Source organism: Monodelphis domestica, chromosome 2, assembly GCF_027887165.1.
Source record: "Monodelphis domestica isolate mMonDom1 chromosome 2, mMonDom1.pri, whole genome shotgun sequence".
Lineage (NCBI taxonomy): Eukaryota > Metazoa > Chordata > Mammalia > Didelphimorphia > Didelphidae > Monodelphis > Monodelphis domestica.
The window spans coordinates 258,191,254-258,207,091 of NC_077228.1; the positions used below are offsets into that span (position 1 = coordinate 258,191,254).

General features: G+C 41.7%; 1 pseudogene; it reads right to left on the reverse strand.

Moving 5' to 3' along the window:
• Positions 1 to 187: 187 nt before the first annotated feature.
• On the reverse strand, positions 188 to 11,727 carry LOC100014744 (polyunsaturated fatty acid lipoxygenase ALOX8-like; annotated as a pseudogene).
• Positions 11,728 to 15,838: the final 4,111 nt, after the last annotated feature.

The window sequence follows — 15,838 nt, forward strand, 5'->3', positions numbered from 1 at the left end:
CTTGAAGAAATGGGAGATATGAAACTGATAGAAGTTTGGAATTTCCAGATCCAAAGCTGGAATGCTTGGAATCTAGGGTTAGATTGAAACTAGGGCCCAAGATTCCCAGGTTTTCTGATCAATCATATAATTATGATGTTGGACAAGCTGTTGTTTTCTCTTGGGTAGGAGTAGAGAGAGGGTTCTGCTAGATAGTAATGCTATTCTCTATCTGGAGAGGGTCAAGGTACAGGAAAGGAAGTTCTAGGCCCTTGTTCTGCTCTTGGATGTCCCTGGAGATCTGGACCAGATGATTCTGGAAGGCAGCTATGTTCTGTCTGGGGGCCTCCTCCGTGGAATGCACATGTGGGTAGGTACTGAGGAGCCTCTGGGGACAGTGGAGAAGCAGGTGGGACCCAGGTATCTGCAGTTCTCCCTTGTGTTGTGTAACCCACCCAAACTTGAACTCCCAACTCTCCCACACTCTGGCCTCACCCATCTGGGAATCAGGTCAGGACTAAGCCTCTCAGTCTGAGATCCCTCTGCTCAGGTTCCAGCCCCAGTCAGACACTACTTGGCAACCTGGCTCACCACTTCTCTGTCCTGGTCACTGATACCCTAGAAGAGTATCAGGGCAGAGCAAGCTGTGTTGACATCTCCCAGCATTCCCAGAAGGTCTGCAGTGCCCTTGGCTACAGGTGGTGGGAGCTTCATGGAGGTACCTAGGCACTGAAGTCAAACTGACACCCAACCCCTCAGGGGACCTAAGAAGCCTCTTTCCCCAGTTCCAAGTCACTCATCATCTTCAAAACCCACTCCCACTCCCGTCTTGAGTTCTTAGAAGGTTTATCAAATCCTACACCACCACCTCCATTCTTCCAAGATCTGAGTTCACAGGAACTCAGCTCAATGGTAACCAGATCCTCTCAAGAACCCAAAGAAAGGAAGATGTTTATGGGTCAGCTCATCTGTCCACTGCTGACTGCAGCATGTTGAGCAGAACAGTTGAAAATAATAATAGTAAGATAATGAACCAGGTCCTGCAGGGTCTCCAGGCAAGTAGGGACACCTGGAGGGGTAGAGCAAGGAAGGAATTGAGAACTACAGGAGCTGGATATCTATTCCTGAGAGGAATGGGTTCTGGGGAGAGATGGAAGAACTGGGGTGCTAAGAGCAAAAGCCTATACCTGAGCTTTCTTGGCCCAAAAAGCTCTCTATGAAGATCTCCTGGACCCAGGCCTGGAGTTCTGAATCCTCAAGGACTGAGTTGTCCTCTGGGTAGTAGATACTGATGATATCTGAGACAGTCAACAAATATTTACTAAACACCTACTCTGTACCCAGTACTAAAGAGGGTTGATCCACTAATCAGTGAGCAAGCTGGTCTGGACAGATTATTTAACCTGGTCCTTATTCTATAAGTAAAGAAATAGAGGCAAAGTGACTAGTCCAGTTGTTTTGAGGGAAAGGTCTCAAGTTGATAACACTAGTGTGTATAGTAAATGAGAATAATCCTGTTGGAATGGAGTACAGGGTACACTTTGGGTGGCAATGGCAGAAATGGTTGAGACCAACTAATCAATTAGCATTTATTAATAGCCCATTGTGTACCAGGAACTCTGCAGAGCCTTGGGGATTAAAAAAAGAGACAAAATATGGTCCCTGCCCTCAAGGAGCTTACAATCTAATGGGGAGACAACATGCAAACAGCGATGTACAAATCAAGTTATATACATAACTTATAGATACACACACATGTATATGTATATGTATGTATATATATATATATATATATATATGTGTGTGTGTTAACAGAAGAAGGGCACTAGACTCAAGAGGGGTTGGGAATGGCTTTCTGTAGATAATGGGATTTCAAATGGGACCAGATTACAAAGGTACTTGAAAAATCAAAGAAATAATAAGGAAACTGGGGGCCATTGTAGGCACTTGAGCAATAACAGGGAAATAGGCTGATTAATCTGACTACTATGTACAAGAGGGACTGGCAGAGGAGAGAGACTGAAGGGAGGGAAACCAATTATGAAGCAACCTAGGTGAGAGGGGACTGAAGGGTTCTAGCAGCAAGAAGTAGAAAGGAAGAGATCATTATGAAAGATATTTTGAAGGAAGAATAAACAGAATTAGGTGCCTTATTGGATGGGGGAGAGAGAGAGGGAGAAGGAAAATTCAAAGACAAATGACATTACAAACCTGAGAGTCCAGGAAGATGATTCCATCAATAGAAACAGACATTAGACAATAGACACAGGCAAAGAAGGGAAAAATAGAACATATGAAGAGTGGGAGATAGTACCAAAATTTAAATCTCTAAGAGGAATTAGAGGTCACAGAGTATAAAGTGTGTGGGGTGGGGTACTGAGAGGTCTCTGGGGGTCTCAGACCTGTATAGGTCCTTATCCTCACCTTTCCACAGCATCCCAGATCTACTGTTCATCATCGAGATAGTGATAATTGGCAAGACCTTGGACCCTTGATCAGCCAAGTTGTGGGGCAAGCAGAGGGAACTGTAGGTGAGGACTTTCATCCCTCTGACTACCAACTCAAGAAAGTCCTGGCATCCTAGAGCTATAGACTGCAATGAAGCAGAGACACCATCCCCAACTGGAATAGAAGGCACCTATAACTCTTGCCTCTTCCTCCTATTCCCCCAAGACTCCAAGCACTCCATCTTTGCTTCCCTGCTCCCATTCATCCCACAAACATTCATTCAGAGCATTGTGAGAATATAAAGATGTGTAAGGCAGAATCCCTGCCTTCAAAGAAATGACAGTCTAGCAGGGAAGATAAGGGATTCATAACAGTAGGAGAGAAAGGAATTTGGTGCTGGAAATACAAAAAGTACCAGCCCCAGACTTCCCCTTGAGTTTTGCTACATTAAGCTCCCATAGGGAGATTTGCATGGGCTAAGGACAGGATCAGAACATCTTTTATATCTGATCTTTATCAAAGAAATGTGCTGCAAGGATGTTTTTTCTCTTTTATTCCCTGTTGTTCCCTTCTCATTTTAACTGCATTTGATTTTGTATGTGAAAAACCTCCTCAATATTATGTAATCAAAATTGTCCATTTTATCTTCTAAGAACTTTTCTATCCCTTGACTCTGAGACACATAAGGGCTGAGATAGCCCTTGGGTCTGTGAGCTAAAAGAGTAAACAAACTACTACAACAGCAGCTGCAACTGGGGAATCGTTGAAGAGAAGTTTAGTCCAGATACCTGCAGATGGCAGTGTAGCAGAAAGAATAGACCAAAGGAGGAATAATTTTTTTATTTTTTATTTTTTTCCTCTCTCCCATCCGCACAAACTACATTGAAGCAGAGATTTCTTTATTTCAGTAGGGATGCCTGGCCTTCAGTGAGAAGTCCTGGTCATATGTGACTTCTCACTGGTGAGAGATCGTTCTTCGGTGTAGGAAGGAAGCTTGGAAGTGGTAGCTTTCAGGAGGGGACCACAATTGCAGAGGACCTAGAGAGTCAGTGATTTATTGAATTTTGCTATAGACTGGGATTAGCTTTGGGATGCAAATCACTCCTTGCCTGTTTCCTTTCTTCACACTCTCTGATTCTTCATAACCTAGCTTCTGACATCGCCATTCAACTGAAATTGCTTTCTCTAAGATGTTACAGGTCTTGGAGTTGCAAAATCCAGTGACCTTTTTTTCAGTCCCCTTCCCTCTTGGCAGCTTTGGACACTGTTGACCACCCTCTTGCCTATTCTCCCTCCTTGTCTGATTCACTAGTAAATACCAGTCTCTTTTCCTGGATACATCGTTCCCTCCTCCTTTCACCCAAATCCACCCATCCTCCCAAACTCCCCTTCTATCTGTTGAGGAAAAGTTCCTTCTATTCAACCAAAGTTCCATTCTTCTTGCCCTCCTCCTTCCCATATACAAACAGTTCCCAAATTTTGTGTAATCTCCATAAGATCTCTCAGGTCTTTCTCCTCTGCATTCACACAACCAGGTTCACAAATTCTCTGGTCTATTCCAGTGTCATCCTCATTAAATTCCCACATTCTAGAGTTAATTATTAAACTTTTAGTGAGCTTTCATGCCTTGGAAAAAGGAAAATGTTACCAATCAGGGTTTGATTTATTGTTTTGTTGATTGTCTAGACTTAAGAAAGTGATGGAGAAAATGTTAATATTGCTACTTAAACTTTAAAATGTGTCATGTGAGTTTCTGCTTTTTTTTTTTTTTTGAAAGTTAGTTGTTGTGGTTTGTGGGGGATAATCATTGCCAATCATATACTCTCCAGGCTCTCTCCAACCCAGCACAGCTCTGTTTAATCCCACTTTCATGCTTTTTTTTCCTCCAAAGTTCAGCTCATGTGCCACCTCCTTAGAAAATTTTTCATCATCTCATTGTTAGTCTTCTTTACTTCCTCCAGAGAGCAGCTAGGTGGCACAGTGGGGAGAGCGCCAAGCCTGAAGTCAAGACTCAGCTTTGGGAATTCAAATCTGACCTTAGACACTTACTAACTGTGTGAGCCTGAGTAAGTCACTTCTCCCTGTTTGCCTTCTTTTCTTCATCTATAAAATGAGCTAGAGAAGGAAATGGCAAACCACTACAGTACTTTTGCCAAGAAAACCCCCCTATAAGATCTCAAAGAGTCAAACACAACTGCAACTGCTCACTCGCAACATGAAGAAAAAAGACAGAAAATATTCCTACAGTCTCTGGATCTATTTGCATTCTGAATTGCTATTCATAACACTCTGTTTACTTATCTCCAGCTGCAGATAGCTCCACTTCCAACTTTCTCTCTAAGAAGGCCCCCAATTCTCCCATTCCTTAATATTCAGATTCTCCCTCATCCTTGAATCCTGCCCCTGACTCCCCACTCACCTTTCTAGACTCTTAGTCTCCTGATTCTTCTCCCACTCTGACATCTCCAACCTTTTCATTGTCTCCACAAACCAGGCCCAGATATCCCACCCCTGGGTCACCACCTTTCCCTTTTCTCTCACCTTATCAGTGAGGCCCCCAGGTCTAAAGAAGTCTGTGTAAGCTGTAGTATTGATGTGAAATGTATAGTGAAAATGGGGGATGAGTAGCTGTAGAAAAAGAAAAATGAGAAATGGAAAGGGTATTGAATTTGGAGCTCAAGAATCTAGGTTCATATCCTGGCTTTTCCCCTTACACTCTAGGTGACCTTGAGCAAATTACTTACCTCTCTGGGTCTTAATTTTCCCACCTATAAAATGAAGGGTTTGGACCCTCATGAAAGTCCCTGAAATATGGGGGAGAGGGTTGGGGCTTGCAGGGAAAATGGAAGAATCTGTCATAACCCTGACCTTGAAGATTGGATGGCACGTGGGTAGCTGACACATGGTGGCTATGGCAAAAGCTTCAAAAATGAAGTGTGTGGAGAGCACATGGGAGACCATCTCATGAATGAGGAACTCTGAATTGCAAACCCAAGTCTTGGCCGGAAGTCAGTCCTCCTTTGAATCAGTTGGCAAGAAGACTGGCAAGGGTTGTTGGGACCTGGAGTCTGGCTGAGCTAAAGAGCAAAATGGATAACAGAGAGATGGAGACAGATGAAAGAAACATTTTCTGAACCTTAGGGTCATCGCAAAAAGCCAACAAAGTCATTCCCCAAGTCATAAAACCATGTGATATTCAGAGCTAGGAGCAATCTCAAATACATTCTCATCCAGCCCCCTCATGGAATAGAAGAGAGAAACCAGGGGAGGGGAAGGGATTAGTAGCAGAATCAGAAATAGAATTCAGGCCTTCTGGCTTCCAATTCAGTGTTCATTCCACACAATACATCCCAAAATTTTATCACCATCTTCTTCCTTTTAAAGACATTTTAAAAATAAATTTTCAGTAAAAATTAAAGAAAAATAAAAGGATTTTGATTTTTCAGAAAATCTGGGATTTCATCTATATGGGCATTCCCATTTCCCATGGAGACTGTAATCCTCTTGGTGCCTTAGTAAGTAGTTTTTTAAAGAGTTGCTGGGCACCTCTTTGGAGAGGCTCCCCCAAATTGTTATCTGATGGCTCCTGGGACCACTTATGTCCTACTCATATAGTCTTTGAGGATCTAAGGTCACCTCCAAACCTCTAGAAGACTTCAGCAGTGGATAGCATCATAAGACATTTATATAATGCATTTACATACATCATTTTCTCCTACTCCCTTCCATAACACAACTCCTCTCCCCGATGACCCTTCCCACCTGGATGGCAAAGGGCACCAGTGGCCCACCATCTGGTTGCTGGTATAGCAGAGTCATTGGGGAAGCCATGAATTGAGGTTCCCATGGATGAGGCCAGGAGAGAGGCCTGAGAGCAGGCTATGATCCACCAGGTATAGAGAACCTTTCTAAAAGAACAAAAAGAACTAAAGTTAGATATTCCAGTTGAATGAAGTCCAATTCCAGGAGACTCAGAAGGAAAGAATCAGTATAACTTGGAACCAAGTGGCCCAGTGGACCTAGGGTCAGGAAGGCTGGAGTCCAAATCTGACCTTAGATGCCTTCTACCTGTGTGACTTTGGGAAAGTCGCAAACCCAATTGACCTCATTTTTCTTATTTGTAAAATGGGAATAATAATAGCACCTACCTCTCAGAGTTGTGAGGATTAAATGAGATAATAATTATCAAGGGTTTAGGACAATGTCTGGCACATAATAAGTATGTTGGCTATTATTATTATTACTATTACTGAAATAACCTTAGTCAGAGATTTATATCCTAGAATGGCAGCACTGAAAGGGAACTTTGGGATTATTCATTTTATGGAGGAGGAAACTGAGTATCCAAATGGGATGGAACTTACCTTAAATCACCTAACTAATTAGAGTTAAGACTAGATCTCTGTTCTCCTAAGCTTCCTACAAACTAAAACTAGTAAACTTAAAGAGGACCAGCCCTAGGCTATGTCAACAAGTATAGGTGAAGAGCCAGACTTGTGGCTTTACCAACATGGAGATCCCTCCATGATACACATCAGCAATTTGCAACTCAGCATCCTTTGGAGTTGCCTGGAGGCACTAATGGGAACGTGACTGGCCTGTGGTCATGCAGCTAGTATGTGTGTGTGTGCACACACACGCACTTGCGTGAAGAATAAGTTTTAAACTTCTTGTCTCCAGAGATAACTCTCTTTTCAGTCCACCATGCTGGCTCTCATGGGATCCCTAAATCAGTTGTTTTTTGCAATGGTTAGCCTTGTTAGATCAGCTCTGGAAAGCTTCCTCCAGTTCAAAATGATGGCAAATTACTATGGTCTCTTTGAATGAATTTATGAGCAGCCTCATCATTGTACTATTAAAAAAAAAAAAGAACAGATGTGGTCATTCTCTGGATAAAAACAGGCACTTCTCAATTTGTCTAAAGGGGGATTACATAGAGATTCTCACCAACCTAACCCTGCTCCCTCTGCTTTTGGCATTATAGATTTAAAATATCTATCAGGTAGGAACAAGATGTTCTCTGTGAATTCAAGAGAGTTGGCAAATTTAATTGAAGATTGGATGCCCATATTCTATTTTTTTTAACCCATACCTTTCTATCTTAATATTAATTCTAAGAATTACTGCAAGGTCTAAGTAATCAGGGTTAAGTGACTTAACCAAGGTCACACAGGTAGACAGTCTGTGGCCAAATTTGAACCTACTCTTCCTGACTCCAGGCCTGTACTTTATCTACTGTGCCCTATCTATGTGGGTACTTCCTACTGTAGATACTCATATTCTTATAGAGTTAGAACTGGAGAAAGGGGTAAAGACCAACAGTATAGGGCCTAAGGATCTAGTAGACTGAATCCCTCACCTCTAGCTCTGCCTACAGGCTGGTATCTGGTCCCAGGATAGGGGCTACCATGTCGTTGGTGACTAGAAAATTGTCTGGGAGGCTGTGGCAGCATTGGATCAAAACAGGATTGAAGCCATTCAGGAATTGGGAGGCAAAAAAGGTGTCTTCTTGCCAATGTTCAGCTACATACTTTGAGAGGGTATAAGACACCATAGTCACCAACCAGTCTTCTTAGGGACTCAAGTTTCTGGCTTCCCAGCTAGGTTTCTTCCCAAAAAACTTAATAAAGGACTGATTTCCCGGGGGGGGGGGGGGGGGGGAATGAAAGATTAGAGTCTTTCTCACTCTGTGCTAAGTGCTCATCTATTTGGTTTGTTTTTCTGGGATCCAGGTATTCTCACCTATCCTAAGAGGCATGGACTGTTTCTTTTTTTGTCTTTGAATCTCTAGCACCTGGCCTGGCACATAGTAGGTTCTTAATACATATTTGGGTTTGTTTTTTTTAATCTTTGCCTTCAGTCTTAGAATCAATTATGTGTATTGGTTCCAAGGCAGAAGAGTGGTAAGGGCTAGGCTATGGGGGTTAAGTGACTTGCCCAGGGTCACACAACTAGGAAGTACCTGAATCCACATTTGAACCTGTCTTGTCTCCTGGCTGGTTCTCACTCCACTGAGTCGCCTAACTTCCCCCTACATATTTGTTGATTGATTGATCCATGATGTAAAGTCAGTGGCTTCTAATGCAAACTCAATCCTATTGGACAGAAAGTTAAATTAAGATGAGGAAGAAGGGAGATGGTGGAGAATGTGAGGAGAATTCATATTCAGTCATAATGGGAAAGAGAACAGCCCAATCAGAAAATTAAAAAGGAGACAATATACTGGCAAAAATGGGGAGAGGAAGGAGATAAGAAGTGGAATGGCTCTAGAGGAACAGGCTTTTCTCCTGGCTTTGCCACTGGCTCTATAAATTTGAACAGTTTCCCTTCTTTAGTACTTCCTTTGCTTCTCTGCAACTTCTCTGTTCACTTGCTGCTCCTAATTCAGGGTCGAATATCAACCCCACACCTCTGTTCTGTGCCAGATTAGACCATATCTGAGCTCCCTTCCAGATCTTTATTTCAGAGATTATAGCAGGGCAAAGAGAAATAGAACCAGTACTAGTCCCAGGAGAATCTGCCAAGATGTTTTTCGGAGACATCCAACCCCCTTTTCAGTGTTTCTCACTGCTTCAATCCCTTCCTCACCTTCATTCCTCATTACATGGCAGCTGCCCAATTGGCCACCAACCACAAAATTATATCATATATCCACATAGGCTGCTTAATCATCAACCACATACTGGGGTTCTCTCCAGATCTTGATGCCTTTATTACCCCCTTCCTCTTTATAAGGCTCACCTATCCTGTGTCCTTCAAAACCCTATGAAGGGTCAGTTTAGTTTTAGTTTTTCTAACTATAAGGATGTTTTTGAGAAGTTTATAATGTTATTTTTTTTACATGTGAAGTCATGCAAAAAAATTAAAGAAATCAAGAAAATTATACACTGAGTTCATCAGTTCTCTCTCTGGAGTCTGACTCATTGATATCCCATGGACCATAACTATCCATGGGGTTTTCTTGGCAAGGATACTGGAGTAGTTTGCCATTGCCTTCTCCGGTGAATTTTTTTGACAGGCAGTCAGGCAAGAGGTTAAGTGTCCAGGGTAGTTAGGAAAATGTCTGGAGGCTAGATCTGAACTCTAACCACTGAGCAACCTAGTTGCCTCCTGGTCTAAACTTACCATTTTCAATGGGCTATTTGAATGTTTTATCTTTCTGCATCTGGTCAATGGGTTCCAGTAAATCCTTTGCATGTTATGCTTTTTTTGTGATTAGTAAAATAAAGGTTGTTCTCTAACTAAAACCTATATTGTACATTCTCTACACCTTTCTACTTACACATTATCATCAACTTCTATGAATTGGTATCACTCTTATGTCAACAACTCATAAATCTCTATCTCTGGTTCTTATATTTTCCTTCAACTCCCGACTTCAGGCTAGACCTCTCCTCTTGGATGACTTGGTGTCACTTCAAACTCACCATATGATTCTGTCCTTGGGCATATCATGTAACTTCTCTAGGTCCTAGTTTCCTCCATTGACAAGTCTGAACTGATCCCTTCCAGCTCTGACATTCTCTCTTCCTCTTTGCCAAACTTCAGCCCTCTCCTTCCATGGTGCCCTTTGGAACTCTTGCTCATGTCCCCAAACCTGCTCTTCCTGTTAACTACTCTGACCCTGTTAATGGCACCACAATTTTCTAAGACACCTAGTTTTGAAACCTCCAAGGTACCTTCCCTTTCCCTCACCCTATGATCTAATAATCTCTCCATTTTATCTCTACCATATCTCATCCATCTGTTCTCTCCAGTCACATAGTACCAACTTCATAGGATTTCATTACCTCTTTTCTAAGCTATTATAATGCCTCTTAATTGCTCTTCTTGACTCTGCCTCTTCCCTCCCTAATCAATCCCCTACAGAGGTAAAATTCTTAATGTTATATCTGATCACACCATTCCCATACTCCAAAACCTTCAAGAGCTCCTGATTATCTCCTGAGTAAAGTCCAGACTCCAGAAAGCTTCTAGTGACAATTTCTTTTTCATCTTTACTTCATATTACTATCCTTTGCATACAGTACACACCAGCCAAAATAGAATACTCAACTGTCCCCTCAAACAATTGTACATTTTTCTGTCCTGTGTTCACCTAATCTTCTGTGTCTGAAACAAACTCCTGCTCTACACTGCTGCCATTACCCCCATCTCCAATCCCCAATATCCATCTGTTGGAGGCTTATCCATCTTTCAAGACCCATAATATCTCTATAAATCCTTTCCAGATACCCCCAGACTTAAGTGATTTTTCTCTATTCCAATCTGTTATAACACTTTGTGCCTTTTTTGGGCACTTATATTATGCTAATTTATATTGCAGAATTTTTGCCAGAGACCTTTCAATTATTAAGCCTATGTTGGGGGAGGAGAAAGAATTCATGTACCCCTCAGAACACAAACTGATGGAGGCAACTAGACCAGAGAGGGAACATTGGGCAGCAGGAAGTTTGTATGGGAGAAGAAATGACAGTATAGAGGACAGGAAATAAGTCACAATGCAGAAAGTGATTTCCCATATGGAAAGTGGAAGATGTGTAGACTGGCCATGGTTATTGGAGTCCATAGCTGCTGCTGTGAAGATCTATGGGGCTGAAGCTTTGTTCCATTGATATTTCCTGCTCCCCTCCCCTGTCCTCATCATGACAGATCTGAAGCTTTTGAATTAAAAAACATGAAGATTTCTTGTATTTCATCTAGATTCTTCCACGAGTCTTTGCAGTCTAACATCACCTTCATTTTCAATCCCATTTGTCTGCAGAAAGAAAGATAGAAGGTCATCTGGAGGACAGGTAGAACTGGATAGAGGATGGGGATGAGGAATGGGATGGTGATGGGTGAGGGAGAGAGAAGGGATTGGAGAAGCAGTCTCACTGGGGCATGGTATGATGCTTGAGGACCACATTCTTGGTAGTGGAAGATTGAAGATTTGGGCCAGTTCCTTCAGATGATTAGCATCCAGACATCGAGATAACCCTTGAAAATATTAACTCCACCTGGGAACAGAGGAGGCAGAGATGGGAAAGGAGGCAACTGATCCATCCCAGGTCCATCTCTGGCTCTGTTAATGGCACCACTATTACCCCATATTTGTGTCAGACATGGAAATGGGAGGCAGTATGGCAGAGACAAGAGTAAGAGCATGTGTATTTGGAACCAAAAAAAAAGCATTTAGGGCAGGAAGTGAATGGCAGGTGGGAATATGGTAACAATATTTCTTAAAAGTCAGGAATAGAGTCTGGCATTCCTTTGCAAAGTTTTGCTAAAAAAACATTCTTTTTAAAAGTAGGGCAAGTCTAATATGTATAATCATATTCTTTCTCCCTATATTCTCATCTCAATCCACCTCAACCCTGCCCCTCTGCAGTCTTCAGCCCTCTCATTCCATGATGCTCTTTGGAACTCTTGCTCTATTATTAACTTTCCTTGAACCAAGATTTCTTCACTTCATATTCTATCATCTCAAGTAATCAGAAACAGGGGTCTGTCCAAAAAGTACTTCATTCCTAACCACTCTCTTACGTATGTGGTGCTCTTTTCCTCAAGAACTGGGACAGTAAGAGGAGGTAAACATACTTTTGGAAGGCAGCTATGTTCACCACTATACCACCAATGCGGTAAACATACTTTTGATTCCCTACTTCACTTCCAGACTGACTCTTTCCCATTATCACTCAGCATCCTCTCTTTTGATGTTTATACTTACATTTATAGGAGCAATTTGGTGGTTAAAAGGCCTGGGCCTGGACCCAGGAAGACCTGAGTGTAAATTCAGCCTCAAGTACTTCCTAACTGTGTAACCCTAGTCACTAAAGGGTCACACAACTTCTGATTGCCCTCCAGAAGAATCCACTGGAGAAGGAAATGGCAAACCACTCCAGTATTCTTGCCAAGAAAAACCCCATGGATAACTATGGTTGATGAAGTCATAAAGGGTCAGAATCAGCTGAACATCAACTTCCTCTCTTCAAGCTTGAGGACTCTAACAAATATTCTGATATTCCTTGAACACCCTGATCTTCTGGTTCATCATCCCTGACTTCCATGACATCTTTACTCCACTTTAGGCACACACAGGATTGATCATACCTTTAATCTCATTGCTCCAATTTTTTTTTACCACTATTATCTAGAAATTAAAATTTTTTCTTTTTTGAACATCCTGTCCTATCCTTTCTCTCCCTCTGTGTCACTTCTCCTAAATATATTCACTACTCCCTCTTCTCTCCCAAGTCATCACCTCCATTCTGGTTTCCCTCCATTCATTTCATAGTCTGTGGTAGCTCAGTAGATCCTATGGTTGAACCATAGATTATCAGCTAGCCTGGAATCCCTTGCCCCCTTGTCTTACTCTTGCTAAATGTTACCATGGGTCACTCCCACTATCTACCTTCTCCATTCCCACTGAATTCTTTCCTCCTACATAAAAACATACCCAAATCTACTCTATCCTTAAAAAAAATTCACTTGACCTGGCTGTTCCCTCAAGTCAACATCCTATATCTCTTCCCATTACTGCCAAACTCCTAGACTCTATATTCTATACTCATTTCCTTAATTTCCTTAATTCTCACTCACTTTTCAAGACTTCTTAATTCTCTATTACTGAAACTGCTGCAAAGGTGCCAGTGGTCTAAATCCAATAGAATTTTCTCAGGTCTTATTAATCTATACCTTTCTGTACCTTTATAGTTTCTCTTTCTTGGCTTCTATGACACTGTTTTCATTTGAGTGTCCTCCTGCCATTTGTCTACTCTTTTTCAGTCTCCTTTGCAGGATCATCATCTCTGTCCAATCTCTTAATCAAAGGTGTCCTTCAAAAGCACAAAGGCCCTATTCTCTTCCTCTCTATTCAATATGCAGAAGCCCTACAAATCTATACATCCATCCTTAATCTCTCCTGAATTCCATCTGGTCCTGTACTGCTTACTGGACATGTAGGCAACTAGGGGGCCCAGTGGGTAAAGTACCATGCCTAGAGTCAGGAAGACTCATCATTCTGAGTTCAAATCTGGTCTCAGACACTTACTAGCTGTGTGACCCCAGGCAAGTCACTTTCCCATATTTGCCTCAGCTCTTCTGTAAAATGAGATGGAAAAGGAAATAGCAAACCATTCTAGTGTCTTTGTCAAGAAAACCCCAATGGGGTCATAAATAAAGAGTTGGGCATGACATATAACTGAAATGACTAAACAACAACTGGACATCTTAAATATTCCAAAGGTGTATCAGATGCCACATGTTCAAAAAGGATCTCATTATATTTTTTCTAAAATCTCTCTCACCTCCAAACTCTGTTGACAGATTGACCCTTTAATCACCTCAGTTCTAAAGGGGGAAGCTAGGTGACTCAGTGGACAGAGAGCCAGACCAAGAGACAGGGTACAAATCTGATCTCAGACACTTCCTAACTGTGTGAGTCTGGGTAAGTCACTTAACCCTCATTTAACCCCAGCCTAGCTTTTACCACTCTTCTGTCTTGTAACCAATACATGGGTATGGATTCCGAGATGGAAGGTTTCAAAAGAAAACAAAACAAAATTAAATTAAATCAGCACTCATGATTTGTAGTCTTACACAATTGACTGAGGCATCAAACTTCTAAGTAAACTCATAGTCATAGAGCCAGTGTGTTTCCCTTTCAGATAATACTGAGCCTTCTTTTAGCCCTTCGGTTCTTTGGTTGATCAGAAATAAGGCTCTTGCCCTAAATTCCAGAGCTGAGGATGTGTCCAGTTAATGAAACTGAGAAGTCTGTGAAATTTGTGACTTTGCCCATTTGATAGGTTTGGGAAGAGGAGGATTAGGGGAACCTAAATCCACAAGGGTCAGCCAGTCCTCCTGGTCAGCAGCCAATGTGATGTTTAGCCACAGTACTTCCAGATTCCCCATTCTTACCTGTACTTCTTTTGTCTTTCTATGAGCTCTAGACAGCAGTGCTCTAGGAGGATTGGGGAGGAATCATTCCATATCACTTTGGCTAAGGAGAAATGGAGAAAAATGAGCAAGTGAAAGGAAACCTATCTTCCACCTCTAAACTTGACCCTAACATCATGCCCAACCTTTACCCTAAACCTTACTTTAATAACTCTAAACATAATCTTAGCCCACATGCATCTTGACTGAAGGCTGATGCTGACTCAAAAGCCTCACCCAGAATCAGAGATCAGAGAATATCAGAACTGAAAGGAGCCTTAAATTTCCTCTAAAATATTGCCGGGAGCCATCAAATCCACACTGTTTGACATGGTCACAAGTGGAAACCGGGGACTGCAAAGCAGCCCCCAGGAAGGATAGAAACACCCACTCAGACCCCCCCTCTGTGTGACTTCTCTCACTAACATCCCTTATTATTGGAAGTGTTATGATTATTACTCTTACCCATCTCCACAAAAAATAGATAAGAGCAAAATGCCCACAGGATTGAAATAGATATCCTACTCCATCCCCCCAGAATATTACTAAGAGATACTACTTACAAAATTAAACTTAAGGATTCCTATGCACCCATTTAGATAAAAGATCATAGATGAGACTCCTCTTTTAGGTATAAAACTTCTAACAAAACTGTGTTTGGATTCCCCCACTTCCATGTACAGGCCAGAGACAGCAGGTATATTCATTGCCTCTCAGGGAGAGGATAGCAAGTTCTACTTCACTGATTTGTTTTGCTAATTGAAGCCTAAGCAAAGTCTTAGATATCTTAGTGAAACATTAGAAAATGAAAGCCTGATAGTGAAATAAAACTTAAAACAGGGTTGTGCTGATTCTACACTCTGACTCCCCCCCCCCCCAACTTGGCAACAGTGTTTTGTTGATTATCTCCTAAGAAATTCTGATTGATTGTGTATTTGGTTAGTGTAATGAATAATTATTCTTAGCTTAACCTCATGTCTGAACCTCACAGGTTAATGGGGAACTGACCCCTAGCCATGCTGCCTGTGATGAGAAAACATTCATCTTTTGTAAAGATTCAAGTAAAAGTAAAGCTTGTAAAGTTTGTTGTTAGAATCCATGGAATCAGCCATAGCACTTCTGGGTTTATGCCCCAAAGAGATAATAAGGGAAAAGACCTGTACAAGAATATTCATAGCTGTGCTCTTTGTGGTGGCAAAAAAAAATTGGAAAATGAGGGGATGCCCTTCAATTGGGGAATGGCTGAACAAATTGTGGTATATGTTGGTATGGAATACTATTGTGCTCAAAGGAATAATAAAGTGGAGAAATTCCATGGGAACTGGAATGACCTCCAGGAACTGATGCAGAGTGAGAGGAGCAGAACCAGGAGAACATTATATACAGAGACTGATACACTGTGGTAAAATTGAATGTAATTAACTTCTCCATTAGTGGCAATGCAGTGATCCTGAACAACTTGGAGGGATCTATGAGGAAGAACATTATCCAC